The sequence below is a fragment of the Corvus hawaiiensis genome, chromosome 13 (genome assembly GCF_020740725.1).
Source record: "Corvus hawaiiensis isolate bCorHaw1 chromosome 13, bCorHaw1.pri.cur, whole genome shotgun sequence".
Classification (NCBI taxonomy): domain Eukaryota; kingdom Metazoa; phylum Chordata; class Aves; order Passeriformes; family Corvidae; genus Corvus; species Corvus hawaiiensis.
Window position 1 is genome coordinate 2017087 of NC_063225.1, and position 15645 is coordinate 2032731.

Genomic DNA, 15645 nt, shown 5'->3' on the forward strand with positions numbered 1-15645 from the left:
CAAGTATGAAGTGAGATTATGGAATGATAAGTATTTCACTAGAGAAAACACAGGAATATATTTCTTTTAGAGAATGGACATAGGTAACTAATTATTTGTCACACCTGTCCAGAAATTCTCAACCTACTTTTATTTTTAAAAATCATGACTTTGTGTGAGTGCTTACGATTAGGATGCTGTACTTCAACATTTTATTCCCTGTTGGAGGCCAGTGCAGCGGCAGCCAAGCAGAGCTGGGTGCCGGCGGGACTCAGGAGGATTCTTAGCAAGAGCTGGGTGGTGCCTGTGTGTTGCAAAAGCCGCCTGTGCCCCAAAGCATGGCCTGGGGTTCTTGGGGCAGCCCTGTGGGAGGGGTGCATAAAGAAACCAGTGCAGAAGGAGCCCAGTGTCAGCGCTGGGGGAACGCGAGGGGTTGCTGGGGCTGCGTGCGCAGCAGCTCAGCACTTACCGACGGTCCCGGCTCACGTGTGCTCACCTGCCGAGTAACAACAGGACATGTGCTGCTTGTGCTACCTGGGCAGTGGGACAGTGTCTCTCCCAAGCCATCAGAGTGGCCACCATATCTGGTGTTCCTGTCAGCTTGTCTTCAGTCGTTTTTAAAAGTAATTTTTTTTTAAAGATCCACCTTTTCCTTTCACTGATTATCAGTATATCCTTGGTATCAGGGTCTTCCAACTCCCAGTTGTTTCTCTTTCTCTCAGACTGAATTGTAAAAAGAGCAGGTGTGCTGCAAAAGAGGTATCTGCCTTTTATAATCTGTAAATTGTCTTCTGGGTACAAAGTTGGAGTATATGGATTTAAGCTTATAAGAGCTTAACAGTCATTTGTAATGTGTGTAACATGAGGTGAAGAGAAGCATTTAAAGTTTAGAGCGACCTTCAGTAGAGAAGAAAATTATCTGGTGACTGCTATTGTTGATCTTGGAATGTGTTTCAGATGTTAGGTGTGGACTTTATATCACCCTCGGGGCACTTAATAACAACTAAACGAGCATTAACTGCTGAAGTCAGTGGAGTTTTATCAGTGTGAATCCAGGGGCATTGTTGTCTTTGTCTTGTCACAAAATAAGTTCAAAATAATCGTGCAGAAAAAGGAGTGGAAAGGAAACATTCTGAGGTCTGATTCTCCAGTCACTCCATCCTGTTACACCAGCACATCTGTGACCAAGACAATAGTGAACTAAACTTGTCCTCTCTGACTAGGAAAAATGTAATGCAAAAGATTTCAGTCATATAGAAATTCCTTTCTAGTGAAAATAAAATTAAAAGAGGAGGAGAACTTCTATGGGGCGGGTGCTAATCCTGGAATTTTTGTCTAACTAGGCTTTCAGCAACCTGTGCACTCTCTCTTCATGGAGATCATCATACCTGGCATAATATCATAAAAATAACAAAAGCCCAGGAACATGATACATTTATTTCATATGAAGACTCAGTTGCCCTGATCTGATTCTCATATAAGAAAAGATGTTTCAGTACAACCTCAGCTGTTAGAACATGTGTATCTGGGGGCACCCCACATCAGGTTTTCTATTGATTCCTAATCTGGATAGATATGCCCCACACAGCTGTCCCAGTGCTGGTGCTGGTGGATTTGGGAAGACTCACACACTCCTGGCTGGGGCCAGCTCCTGCTGTTCTTACTGAGTTTCAGCACAAGCTCTTTGCCAAACACAGAACACAAGCACGATGGCCAAAGAAAGTGAACCGTGCTGCATGAACCCAGTATGCTCCAGACCCTCTGGAACAACTGGAAGTTTCGTGTGCCCCTATCTGTTGGTGACAGTACCTTTGGTCAGGCTAGCAGAGCCATCAGTACATGTTTGTCTGCTCTCTGCTAATGTTCTTAACAGCCCAGCAGGTCTGTACACAGGGAAGGGTTATGTGTGCTGGGTATAGTCCTGAGGAGCAGATCATCAGCTCTCCCTCCTCCCTGATACTTCCCACTGAGCCAGTTGGAGCTCCCTGCAGGGCTGCCCATGATGGACAGCAAGCTGTGCTTCTCAAGTCTAGCCCAAAATCAATAGGAAAGGAAACATTATGCAATGAAAAAAATTAAGCCTTTTGTAATATACAGCAGTGTAATGATTATTATTATGGACTCCATATTAGACCCATGTGAAATGAAGTTGTTGATGTTAAACACAAAATATCTGAGATAATTTGACATCCATTTGAAACTAAATGGGGGGGGAACAAAGAAGGGAAAAAGCAAGGGATCGATGTTTGTTTAATAGAATAAGACAGCATCTGTAGGGAGAAAACTATAATTCTAGAGGGTTTTTAGACTATTAGAAAGAATAAAGAATAAAAATAGAGAGAGCTGGAAAATGCAATAAAATCTATACACATTAATTCATGGCCAGTTTTTTTGAAGTATATGACTTTTTTTTTCCACAAATCTACTAACAGGGTTCTAAATATGAGTGAGAATAGCAAATTGCTTTTTCCATCTCTTGGATCTATAGCTTTACCTCCACACTTGAATAAAAGCATTAACCATGAGGCAGATACTTACTTCTTTTGTTTATGCTCAGCCTCAGGAATTTTTCAGCTGAAATCAATAATTAAAATGTTTATTAGCCATGGTAAGTGTTATAAATGCAACTTTGTTAAACATGGATTTTATGTATTTATATATAGGATAACTGAGATATTTATTGCCAGATTTTTTAGCCAAGTAATAGAATTTGGGAGGAGAGTCAATGTATGACTTCATATTTTCTCAGTATATGCTGTATTCACTGAGGAGATTCAAACAATTTGATATTTTTTCATTTTCTTTACCTAATAGAAAGCAGTAACTTGATCTTAAGAAAAACAGATTCACATGGGATTTATTTCAAGTGTTACAGAAAGCATGGGGTTTAATGTAAAAGTCTGTAAAAGATCACAGAAGAAATGATTGCAGGAAGTCGAACTCCTGATGCAACGAGAATTTTGAATATCATCCATGATTAGCAAAAAATACTTATAATACCTACCTGAGATTACCTATGTAGCTTTAGGTATGCATATGGAGCAAGATTTGGGTGTACATTTGAAAAGAGAGAACGAGAGTTTGCATCCATGTTTTGGATAGAAGAGGGAACACGTGCCCCTACCCTGTCCTCTGCCACAGAGGGGCAAAGGTTCCACAGAGCCACACTTCTGTTCCTGCTCTTCCCATGGCACTCTGGCCAGGAACAGTTCTATTGCTGAGGAATGAAAAGAGGCTTCTTAATTGTCAGGCTCTTGGGATTGTAACACGGGATAGAGTGAAGTAGGCCTGAAGCTTTTGGAAGCTTTTTTTAGACATCCACAGGAATATTGATGTGGTAGGATTTGATTTCTTCAGCTTTCCCTTAACAATCCCACAATATCAATTACTTTTTCCTGATGAAACAAAAACCAGTTTCCTCTTTTTGCTTTCTCTGAGTGTGTCTATCTCTGAAGTGGAGCTGCACATCCAGCTGTTGAGGTGCTGGCCCAGGGTGCCACTGCTCCAGCAGCCTGCTGCTCCCCTTTGTGTCCAGCAGCAGTCTCCTAGTGAGGGTAAGTCAAGCTCTGCTTGGGTTCTCCCTCCCAGCTACAGAACCTAATTCACGAAGCAAGAGAGTTGAAAATGCTGTGTTGCCCCCTTGCTCTTCTCCTTACACCAGTTGTTGTAGCTTGCAGTGCATCATCTTCACATGCATCTCTTTTCACTCCATAGCTTTTCAAGTGCCTTAGTTTAATGAACATGTGAAATGCTCTTCTTCTCTGAATATCTCCTTAAAGAAATGTCTGCTGTGATACCAGGAGAAGTCACATACAGGGACAGCAGGGGTTCTGTGATCAAAGGTGGCGATTTTTGTTAAAACCTTTCAGATTATTTTAGAATCATTAAACTGTGAAAAAGCTATTTTGTTAGCTTACAGTTTTTTCTAGAAATAACATTTATTCCTCTTCATCATTTGTTGTATTTGCTCCTCATAACTGTTTGTAGCATCTTGCTTCCAATGAAAGTGAAAACTCTGAATAAGCCTCAAATCTTCTTGCTCACTGACCTAGCACAATGAAGCCAGCACAACATCCCCATCACTGCAAACAGTAATCAGCTCTCCCAAAGAAGGCACAGGCAAGCCGTGCCCTTCTCAGTGTGAACAGTCACCAGCCCCAGGCGTGGTTTGTGCTGTTGTCCAACATATTTCTTAGGAATTATATTCTGTGGACTGGACTTAAATATGCGTTTCTTAGAATAAAGCAATTATCCGGTAATCCGAATTATTGCCCCCACATTTTTAAAGGGAACTATTTATTTGAGTTTAAACACTCTGTTTTGTGTTTCCAAGTGTGGAGAAAATCGAGCCTAATAGGAAAGGCATTATTATATATCTGGTGTAATAAACACTAGCAACAGATTTCTAAAGGCTCTCCAGAACAAGCAGCTATGTGCCCTCCACTTTGTTCTCATTTATGGCACTGATAGTACAAACAAAATCCTTACAGTTCTTTGAGTTTGCTTCCTCTGAGTGGTGATCAGAGCTGGGCTTTTTGTTATTATTGATACTAACCTGGCCTTACTAACCAGAATTTCTGACTCACAAGGGGCTCTTCCAAGTTTTGCAAAGGACTGAAGGACTGGAAGTCCTCTGCACTTCTGCAGTCCAAGGCACTCTGTAGTTGTGGAACAACAAGGTTATGATTTTCGTGTGTTTTTTCACTTAATTGTCAAAACATTTATCCAGAATGAAGAAAAAATGTTAATACTGTATGGAGGCTGTGAGATGAGTGTCATTTAAAATACTTATCCCCTCTTTTTTATGTCAGCTATGAAGAACGAGGTTAGTGTAGCAAAGGGAAGCGCTAGGTTGGTTGACTCAGCTGTATTTCCAGAATACTGGGTGTGTTGTATGCAGCCTGGCATGCAAGCAAAAACATTTCAAAAACAAACACACAAAAGCAAAACTCTAACAATAATTAATAATTCTCAGCTAAAGGAAAAAGGCTGGTGGCTGGTGAAACTACAAGATAGGAAGGATACTGAGCTCCTGCTCTGCCAGATGGAGAGAAGATGGGTTTTGAATATGCCATGGCTTTCCACGCTTGGCTTGGAAAGTGCAGTTCTGTGTGTGAAACAGCCAGCTTGCCTGTGCCTTCCCATGCCAGAGTCTCTTCTGACCCTGCTCAAAAAGCAAAACATTTATTAAATGAGAAATAGAAGATGGGACCTCAAAAATATGGTCAAATAATAAGTGTATAATAAATATGGCAGGAAATCATTGGGATAAAAAGTCCTTTTTTTTTCTGGACTCAGTACAAACCCTGAACCAGGGAAGGTTAATCCTTAACCTGGATGCCTAGTTTTGAGATACTATGGCAGGAAGTAGCTCCTTCCAGCCTAATTTCATCTAGATTAGCCCACAGGGACCTCTGTGCCTACAGAGCTGAACTATTTCTCATCCAGCAAAACTTAGTGAAGGGAGAGGTATTCCATACAGGGCACTGGTCAGGGCTGAGACTTTCCATTACTACAGTAATACAAATAATCCATTATATTAGGAGTCTTTGAAAGAAAAATGTTTGACTGTATGGAGCAAGTAATGGTGTTTGATGTACCTCCAAGGGGGCAGTCAGTGGGTGAGCGTTGCAGAACTCAGCTGCTTCTCTCAGCAAGTTTCCGCCTTGTAAACAGTGCCTTTGTTTTCTGTCTATGTGGGCTCTGATGCCTTCAATTTCCCTTTGAAGTATGAATGAATCCAGTGCTTCACAACAAAACTCAAACTAGACCTGGAAAAGCACAGAGGGAGAGAAGAAAGAAGGGAAAAGGAAAAGGTAGTTTTAAATATCCACGCCACTAAAGCTGGTGAAATGATCTGTGTACAGACAGGATGATCGCGTATTTGCTCTTTGTGACCATTTGGGGCACTTGAGGCTTGTGGGTGTACTTGAGGTTGGATGAGTGGGTTTTTTTGTTTACTAGCACCTATGTGTGTGTGAGCAGTGGAAAATTAAAACAGTAAAGATTATGACCAGTGACTCACTGACCAGAAATGGCCTGATTTGTGCTGGCTGTCTGAAGCAGACAGAGCATGAATGACAACAGAGAACTGTCTGTAAGAGTTCAGAGGCAGAAGTTGTTTATGCAAAGCATCTGTCAAGTAACTCAATGCAGCAGCTAATTCAGGTGATTGCAGTAACCTAATCTTGGACGAACTGCAAGAAGAGAGATGGGCCCAAGACCAGGCTGCTGTGGCCTGTGTATGGCAGGAGCAACCTGTGCTCTGCCGATGGGGAAGAAGGATGCTTCTTTCCTTGTACCTGTCCATTCCCTGGCTCTTGATCTCGGAGGGTCTTTTAACTGTCTGGTTATCCCATAAGGAAATGGAAAAGAGGGGATATGCCCTGTCTTGCCATTGCATGTCTGTGTGAGGGAGGTGGGGCTGTTCCCGGGGCTCAGAGTCTGGCAAGGCCACTCAGGACAGTGTGCAGGACAAGCTGCCCTTCTCCTTTAGGTCTCAGAATTGTGAAACTGAGCCCAGCTGTACTGGCCCCCAATTTGACTAAAAAAGTTGTGTACTATAAATGGGTTGGCCAGTTGTGACTGGAACCATAATCCTCAGAGAACCTTTCAACAAATCTGGTTTGAGTTTCAAGTTGCAGTGAAATATGAAACGAGGTGGGTTTCATGGGGTTTCAGGTTTTGTTGAAAATGTTTCAGCCAGCTCTACTCAGTAGCTGTTGCTTTTTCGGTTTCCTACCTCTAACATGTCTCTGGTATTTCTAGTTGAATATGCCTTAGATTAAGTGCTAACAGGAAAAGGGTTGGAAATACAGCCCCTAAATGTGACTCAACTCACAGGGAACTCAGAAAGGGTGCAGAGGATGCCCTTTCCTTAGGAAATTCTTCTTTTGGTCCCCCTTCTTGTGGAACCTTACCAAAATTTCATTTTTGCGTGGAGATTTTTGGCCTGTTTAGCTAGCCGTGATAATAGCACTATAGATCACCTCCTAACTGGCTGGGGCAAGTGGAAAAGGAGCCCTGCAGACTCAGTTTGGCAAGTGGACAGGAGACCTGGAGAAGCAGTCAGATTCCCAGCTGGCTCGCGGCGCGCACAGCCGGGAGAGCAGTCTGCGTGCTGCCTGCCGCGGAGCCGGGAGCGGGGAGCTGCTCGCCTTCCCAGCTGGCAAGGGGAGCGCGGGGCCTGCAGAAGTGGCTGCTTTCCGTTTGGCTGCCCAGGTTGAGCGAGAGGCCAAGAAATGAGGTTCAGTTCCCATTAGCCTGTCTGGTTCTTGATTTGCTTCCTTTAGTTAAAAGAGGCAGAGAATACTGATGATGTTTTGCCAGGCCCAGGACTGAAGCTGAGTGGCATGGAAGAATAGAGACTTAAATAAGCACAGCTCGCTGTCTCCACTTGGTTTTGTCAGTTCGTGTAACAACCTTGCTGCCAGCAACCTTCCTTGCAAAAGAGGAAAAACCCAGGGTCACTGGGAGGTGATTGTGCAGTTCTACGTTCGGTACTTAAGGTTGTTTTAAATTATTACAGAGCCATTTAAATTGGTAGAAATACATTGTTAGCCTAAGCAGTGTATTGGTGTTTTAAATATTTAGGAAAGGATTACTATTTAGTGATTCCTTCCCAGGTATACTGGAAAATATATTTAGTATTCATCTGTTAAAAGGTTATTTAAATACATCACAGCTATTTTGTGTGCAGACAATTGAAGTTTCATCTCCTCTAAAGGCATAGTTGTAGTATATGAATTCTTTTTAATACACAGTAATTATGAGAAGGACAACAAGAGATCTTCTGTTAATATGTGGCTAGCGCCATTGTAAAACCTGATTTTTAATTTTTTCCCCTCATTGCCTGTAGTTATTCCTTTGGAATTTGTGGTCTGTTCTTAAAAATCATTCCTGATTTCTGTGCCAGCCTTCACTGGAGTTTGTAATAACATACTGTAATTTAGGCAGCTCTGAGAAGTCCCATGTGTGAAGTTATCTGTGTAGCGCCTGCATGATCAGAATCCAAGACAGCCCCATTTTCAGTGAGTGCAAGATATTAATGTTTTAAAATGACTTCAGATCCATGATTCAGTAAAAGCCAGCGGAACCTGGACTTCAGAGCTCCCTGCACTGCAGGCAGTAGCACATCTGTTGCCTCACTTGTAACAGTGCTAATAGCCAAGACTCTGGCAGCACATACTGCAGCTGAGGAGCACCCGAAGCCTTTGGAAGGTATGAGCAGCCTGGGCTGCAGTTTGTGCTGGTGCAGTTCCCCCTTGGTATTGGAATTGTCTCATCCAGGACATTCACAGGTGCAGCTCTGCCTTTACATCTGGTCCCAGCATAGAGACACCGTGAGATGCTTTGGAGTTTTACTATGGAGTATTTGGAGATAACAGCCATCCACGCACACAGCTAGTGCTCCTTTTTTATTTGAATGCCCTTTATAGTCAGCATACTTTGAAACCGCTCTCCCAGCCTCCTCACACCACAGCCAAATCCAGGGCCATGAGTGAACTCACAGATGCAGTGACTTAGAGGGGCACTGTTGGTCTATCACCCAGTCTGTCTAGGGAAATGTGTGTATCTAAGGATGTCTCCAGGGTGCAACACAGAATTCCAGGAAGATGGAATCCAAGCTGATTCAAGTACTGCAAACAGTATGACCAGCTTTCTTTGGCAGTCCCTCTGGACTCCATATTCCATGTTATTCCAGGCCTATGGGTCCTGAGTTGGCTACTGGGCCCTCATTCTGGGGGTTGAGTCACCGATGAGAAGCTGTGAGACTGTTCCTCAAACCCCAGGGTCTTGAAGCAGCTGATCAAGGAAAGCTGCTCAACCAGGTAGCACCTTCTGAGCCATGGTGGGGTTTTGCAGAGAGCCTCAAAACATAGTGCTGTATGTGACTAAGCAGGAACAACAGATTGACAGCGTTCTCACTACTGAGTTATGTGTAGAAGGGCAAGTAATGAGGGGAAACTACAGCCCAAAACAGGCACTCTCGAGCCTTCATTGACCCTCATCAGCATGATTTTATTAAAACACACAACATCCATGAGGAGCATGAGCAACTTGCCCTTTGACAGCACTTGGAAACCTTTTTTCAGGAAGCCAGCTCCAGTGACATTTGAGCAGAGAAGAATGCATTACCCTGGGTTCTCTCACTGGGCACCAGTGTCCTTGCAACACAAACACGGCACAAGAAATTCCTGGGGAATTCGTTCCAGGTTCACACTTTGCACCCCAAGCTGGATTCCCCCATTGCCTTGGGGAAAGTGGGTTTGTAAAGCTCAGCACAATCTCAGTGTACAGCTCACTTGCATAAGGAAATGTATATTTAAGCCTGCCTTTACTGTTGCGAAGTTCCACTTTTTCCATAATCAGTTTTAATCATAGTACTTATAAGTTGTTTCATTTTACTTTTTTTTTAATAATGGTTGATTGCCACGTTATATAGGCAATAACCTACAAACTGGAATTGCTTTACACTCATAAAGGCTTAAAATAGCAAGTCTAATTTGTTTATTAAAAAGTGATAAAAAAAGACAATGCCCCATGCTGAGACTTTGTACACCACCTTTCATTCTGTAGTACATCTTTATAGCTGTGTTATAAAGCCCTCTTAAATGGGATTTGTAGTAAAAGTGCTGACACAACTTTAACTATAGAATCTTGAGCAGCAGCAATGTAATAAAAGATCAAACTGTAATGCTAGATTATAAAGAAAGAATCATGGTATGCAAAACAGAGCAAGAGGTTTGCAGGAGTAATGGATCCTAATACAAAGATAATAAATATTGACAAAAGAAGTAATCTGATGAAGTTTTAAACCAGCCTTTGGAACATTTATCATTTGACTTTGGGGCTGTTGCTGTGCACTGGTTGGGTCCAGAGAACTGCTGAAGCTCAGCTCACTCCAGTGGGCTTGTGTTGCCCCATTTTGGCATGAACAGCTGGCTGTGCATGAAGGACACTCGGTTTGCACTGCAGAAGGAATCAGTAAACTGGTGACCTGAGAGAAATGTGCTTCTTTAAGGGGTCTTTAGTGAGACAAATCAGGTGTAAGACATTCCTGCAGCAATACAAGCTGGTTGCTGCCTATCCATGTTCTTGACAGCACCTAAAACAGCATCCAAGTCAATAGCAGTTGTTTGTGTTTTAAGGGAATCCTTCTGGGGTAGCATATGCCAAACAAATTTTTACTATTGCCTCTTATTTTTCAGATTAAAGGTCTGTGAATTAGTGGGATTCATGAGGAAAATTACGACTTTAGCCAAAGGAAGATACCTAGCAATTGTGTATCGTAATGGAAATGGCTGGGGGGCACGTGTGGAAGCGTTCAGACTGTGTCAAGTCACTTTGTTGTTGTTCAGCTTGTATGTACCTGTAACACAGTTTACCCCATGCAACTGAAAATCAATTTGTTTTCTTCAATTCTAAACTACCTCTCAAATTAAGCCCTATGAAACATTTCCAATAGAACCAAGAAAGCTGGCTGAAATAATATTTCATCTTCTGAAATAAGGGTTTGTCAAAGCCAGTCGCTTTACACGTGGCCAAGGAGAACACTGCTCATTTGAAAGGCTGTTGAGAATCTGAGAGCTCATAAGTTCACATCCATCTGCTGCAGACTTCATGCACTACTAGCTATTACAGTAGCTTGACAATAATCTCAGCATCATCTTTTATTCCAGTCACAAAGGGCTGTCAAAAACCAAATAGTAAGAATTACTATAAACAGTAATGATTCAGTCTCAATGGCAGTGGCTCTCTATATTCTAGCAATGTAATCTACTGCTCTACCCTTAAATTGGATATAGCATATGAAGTCCGTCAGCCATGCAGAAAGTGAAAATGTATATTGTCAAGGCCTTTGCTGTCTGTGAAACTGCTGATGAAGAGCCACAAAAGGAGTTTTAAGTGCCCTAGAAGAAATTCCAAGTAACATTAAAGTCACAAATAGCAAATTTGACAACTCCCTCTGGACTAAGAAACCGCCTTCAAAAGTTTTATATTAGCTTCATGCATCATTGTTATAATTTATTAATGTACAGTTTTTAGTTTTTCAGAGTGCATGGCTGGGGAATGGTAACTGTAACTTCTTTTTCATGATAAACAGCTGTTGAAAGATTTGCCAATATTCCCTCCTCTTATAATTCAAAAATGCGTGCATTGCTTTTCATATTTCTGCTTCCCCAAAAGCATAATAAGATACTATATTTATGATTTAATCGATGAAACCTGTTCTCTGGGGATATTACTACATTGTTTAGTTTGCTAATGTGCATATTTGCACCTGATCTATTAAAAATCAGGTATCATGGCTGCATTAGGGCATACACTGTGTGAAAGCCATCTTTAAGGCTTTGGCTTTTTCAGTATTCAGTAATTTTCTGGCAATTCCTATTCATCTTTGATTACAATCTCAGGAGCCTGGAAGAAAGAAACAAAATTGATAGGCAGTAAAAATACAGAATTTTGAAAAGGTCACCTGCTAGCAGGATTAAAACTTTGAATCCACCTACTCATTATAAAGAATATACCAAACATGAAATGGCATACCTTGAATCTGTTCTTCCAGCAGCAACTGGTTTATGTGACTACCAAATGCCATTCACCATTCCTACGGCAGTCTGTGTGCAGAGAAATTTCTGCCCTGGCTGGGTATTGATTATGCCAGCAGCTGATGCATGTGCTGTTCTAAGGAAGGACATTTTAGATTGTCCAGCCCCTGTAGCTGCTGAAATCCTTAATGCAGGTCTGTTCCTGCTCCCTCCAAGTACAGTGTCTGTCCTGCTGGTTTGCATCCGAGTTTCTCCATGACCCATGCAACTCCATTTCCAGAGCCTGTAGTCTGTCCTTGATCTTTTGTTCATCTCTGTGTATCATGACAACCAAAAGGCCGTGGCACTGTTTCTATGAAATATGTTTGAATTATGGGATCTGTAATTTAACCACGCAACAAAACTCAGCTCTGGTGATATCTGCCATATTCCTTCAAAAGGAAAGTGTTGTTCAGTTAGAGGCCTGACTGAAGTACTTTAGAAGTTAATTAAATGTGATGATCTTCTTAATATTTATTATAGTCAAATTTTTTCTTTGACCTTAAACAGCTCTCAGGGTAGATTCAGGTAAATGGCAAGGGGAAAATCTACAATTCTCTATTAAATTCCACCCAAACTATTGAAAAGGTGAGATAGTGCATGTGCCAGATTATTCCTTCTAAACTCAATGACAGATTCTTGATTTTATTTCATCTTTTGTGTACCAGTTATTATGAACAATCTGGTTTTTGGTAGTAGTAATTTGAAATCCGTATCTCTGTTGCTGAAATAGAGTGCCATAACTGGCAACAGTTGATCCATGGTGCAGTGTGATTTAGCTACTGATACAGAAATGTAACACTTTTCTGCTTCCTTGCATCACTGCACATAACACTTTCTGCTTCCTCCTGTGCCTCCCTCAAGGATGGATTTGTGTGCTCTTGCAACCCCTTCCTGCTGTAAGGAAGTTCAGGAAGTAGCCCTGAGGATTCTGTGTTACAAATCCTGGTTTTTGTCTACAAGCTCACATTGCCCTTAAAGATGGAGTGAAATTTATCCGTATCAGAGAAGGGTTAGAGAAGAAGGCTTCAAAAGATAATTGAAGGAGAAATGGAGTCACTGCACAAGGAAATATGTAGTGGGAATGTGTGTGACATATAAAGAGAGTGACAAATATTTTTCATTATTTATGGTCTTGTTTTTAAATACCTTTAATTTCATGGTGCCATTAAAAAAAGGAAAGGTGGAACAACACCCACTTTTGGGCTTTGACACTAAGTCATTGTTCTGTAAAACAGTTATCTAATTTTCCTGGCCCTGGGCTGTTCCAGCACATATAGTTACATTGATAGTAGAGAACAGCGAGAGAAGTCATTTTGGCTTCCCTTCTGCCATAAATGAAGCAATGCTAAATGTTTCAAAATGTTTGCCCAGTACCTTAGATCAGCACAGTAACCACAGCTGTCTTAATAATTACCCAGGGACAGATAAACTAAGGACAGAAGCAGATGTTTGCTGTGTAGGCATTTAGGCAATGGCAAGTTATGATAAAATAAAGTAATATTCCATTTCATGTTTTCCTGGCCTCGGGAGTTGCTGTGCACCCTGCAACTCCATCCTCTACCTTCTCCCTCACCCTAGTGTATCAGGTCTACTCATTTGGAATATACAGTCAAGGCATGCTGGCATTTCCAGCCAGAGTCCATGTTATAGTTACGCTGGGCCAGTTTTGAGGTAATCCCATTGATTTCACTGGACCAACAGTGATTTAAACTGAATGGATTTTCCAGGAGCGTATCTTCAGATCAGGGCTTGGCAATGTGGCAAAAAATCCTTTAGATCTACCTGGATATTGCATCCGTCAACACTGTGTCTGACCCAGCAAGTTTTGACTTTACTGAGAGGTTAAAGTGAAAAAGTGGGAGAGGAAAGATGCCAGTTCAATTTTATCATGACTTCTTTGAGACTGTGTCTTGGGTGGTGGCCACCCAATCTGAACATAGCATGAATATCATAAAGGCTTTTAATTATGTATCTTTAAAGTATCCTACTCAGAGTGGGTTTCTCCTGACACTGCAGCTATTTAAGAAATTAGTATTTTTTGTTTTCTTGAAGATACGGGTAAATCACAGAGAAGCCAGTAGAGATATACAACTGAATTAGGACAGTTTGGTATTTTGTTTTCCACATGTTCTGTCTGTTTATTTTCTTGGACCTCATCACTTTCTTTCTAGCATATGTCACTACTTTAGAGGGGCAGGAAGCACAGTCTGCTTTGATATGAGCTCCCTTCTGCCTTTGTTTTAGAAATTGCTACATAACAAGTGGATACAAAAGAAATGAAGGCCATAATCTGTTCACAATTGCAAATTTGGTAAAATGACTGAAATTGTTTACGTAAAAGAAAGTGTCTTTGACCCTATCATGAAGTAGTAAAAAAATTACAGGAAATGATGAGGAGGGTCACATAATTTAGGTGGCTATCTAGAACTTTTACCTGTAGGAGTCCAGAAAAAAGAAAAAGTTGCATAAAATCTATTTTATTGAAAGTAGAATGACAATCTGAGCTCAGTTGACATGAATTCTGTGATGTATAAACTGAATTATTCCTTTACTGCTGAAGGAGCACCTGACCCTGCCTCCTTATTTCACCTCCCACCGCCCTCCGCCCACTTCCCAAGGCAGACAATGCATAGCTCACACCTCCACGTAACTGGAGATACAGAGGATGCCAGGAATACCCTTAGTGCATTTCTGAAACCATTTTGTAAGTATCTGCCACTTTTTAATCCGTGTATTCTTGTCTTACGACTGCAGAACAAATAATTAAGTGCACTAATTGGTATTGTGATAATGCTTTTATTTAAATATTTTAAAAAATAATAAGTAGTAGTGCCCTGAAGTTTTGCCTTGGTTCACTCCATGTTTTGCTTTGCCCTCCCATTAAAATCACTTCTGCCGCTTATTTGTCATTTATTTTCTCCTCATCTGCAGTGCTTTCTCTGCCTCCTGCTGCTGTTCTCGTTTGTCCTGTTCTCTGTGGTGGCTCCTGCTCCTCTGTGGGGCTGCCTGTGCCCCAGTGGTTGGAGCTGCTGTGTTCTGGCAGGGTGAGCGTGCAGATCGACAGCGAGCTCCTTGGGAGGTCTGGGATGCGCTGTGAGATGTCACAGGCAGATCTGGGCACCTTCTGACCCAAGGTTACCTGGTGTCCAGCCTCACAGGGCATTGGGAAGCAGAGCAAAGGTTTCCATAGTATCTGCAAGCACTCTCAAAGTAATGGTAGTTATAGGGGAGATGAGCTTTCTCAGAGAATTCCTTCTTCTGTTCAGCCTCTCGGTCCTGCCTGATTGAAGCCCAGCCACTGATGTGGTATGGAGATGTCTGGCTGGGCATAGTTGCACTCAGCTGGAAATTGGTTCATTTTTTCTCACCTACTTTCCAAAAGTTTCATGCTGATACAGAATAACCTGGGGAGAATCCTGGGCCAGGTGAGGACTTTGAAGGTCAAGAAACAGATGCTCGGGAAGAGCCCTCATTAAATACAAACGGAGCAAAACTTTTCAGTGAATTAAATTAAAAGCCCATATAAACATCAGGGACAAATTAATGGTGCAACAAATACAATAACTGCCTCTTTACACATGTGACACACTGTTCACAGCACTACAGCCAACATCCTGTTCAATGAACCCAGTGTCAGTAAGAAACCTTAGAATAGCCCTGCTCTTAGCTTTCCACATTAAGAATTTCATTTGTTTGGTGTGGGCAGCTGAATCCATTCACATATTTAGGCCCTTTTTTAAGCTGTGTATCAACACTACAGACAAGACAGAGACTGACCATGCCACTGGGAGGAGGTTTGCAGAGTGACTCACTGTTTTATTTCTAATTTGGTAGTGTATCATTTTCCTGCCCACCTGCACTAGGGTGCCATTGTAAGCAGCTGAAATGACTGCTTGAATAAGCAGGATAATGCCAGGCTAATTCATTGAAATCTGCAGTGCAGTCTTGATTCTGGAGCATGAATCATGCAAGAGAAAATATGGTCTCTCTTAACAAAATAATTTTTCTAAGAAGTGTGATCCAGAAGAGAGCATCACCCAGTTACCCAGCCATAGGCCTTCTGTTGTTACAT

At 41.8% G+C, this 15645-nt stretch overlaps 1 protein-coding gene and 1 long non-coding RNA gene across 3 annotated transcripts in view; one reads left to right on the forward strand and one right to left on the reverse strand.

Annotated features, from left to right (window-relative positions):
* Nucleotides 1-15645, forward strand: part of SEMA6D (semaphorin 6D) — a 244237-nt gene that overhangs the window by 128990 nt on the left and 99602 nt on the right. The window lies entirely within an intron of this gene.
* On the reverse strand, nucleotides 1495-11605 carry LOC125332473. Its single transcript, XR_007206506.1, has 3 exons — nucleotides 11530-11605; nucleotides 5580-5750; nucleotides 1495-5143 (listed from the first exon to the last, which is right to left on the reverse strand). It is a non-coding gene; the product is annotated as an uncharacterized LOC125332473 (long non-coding RNA).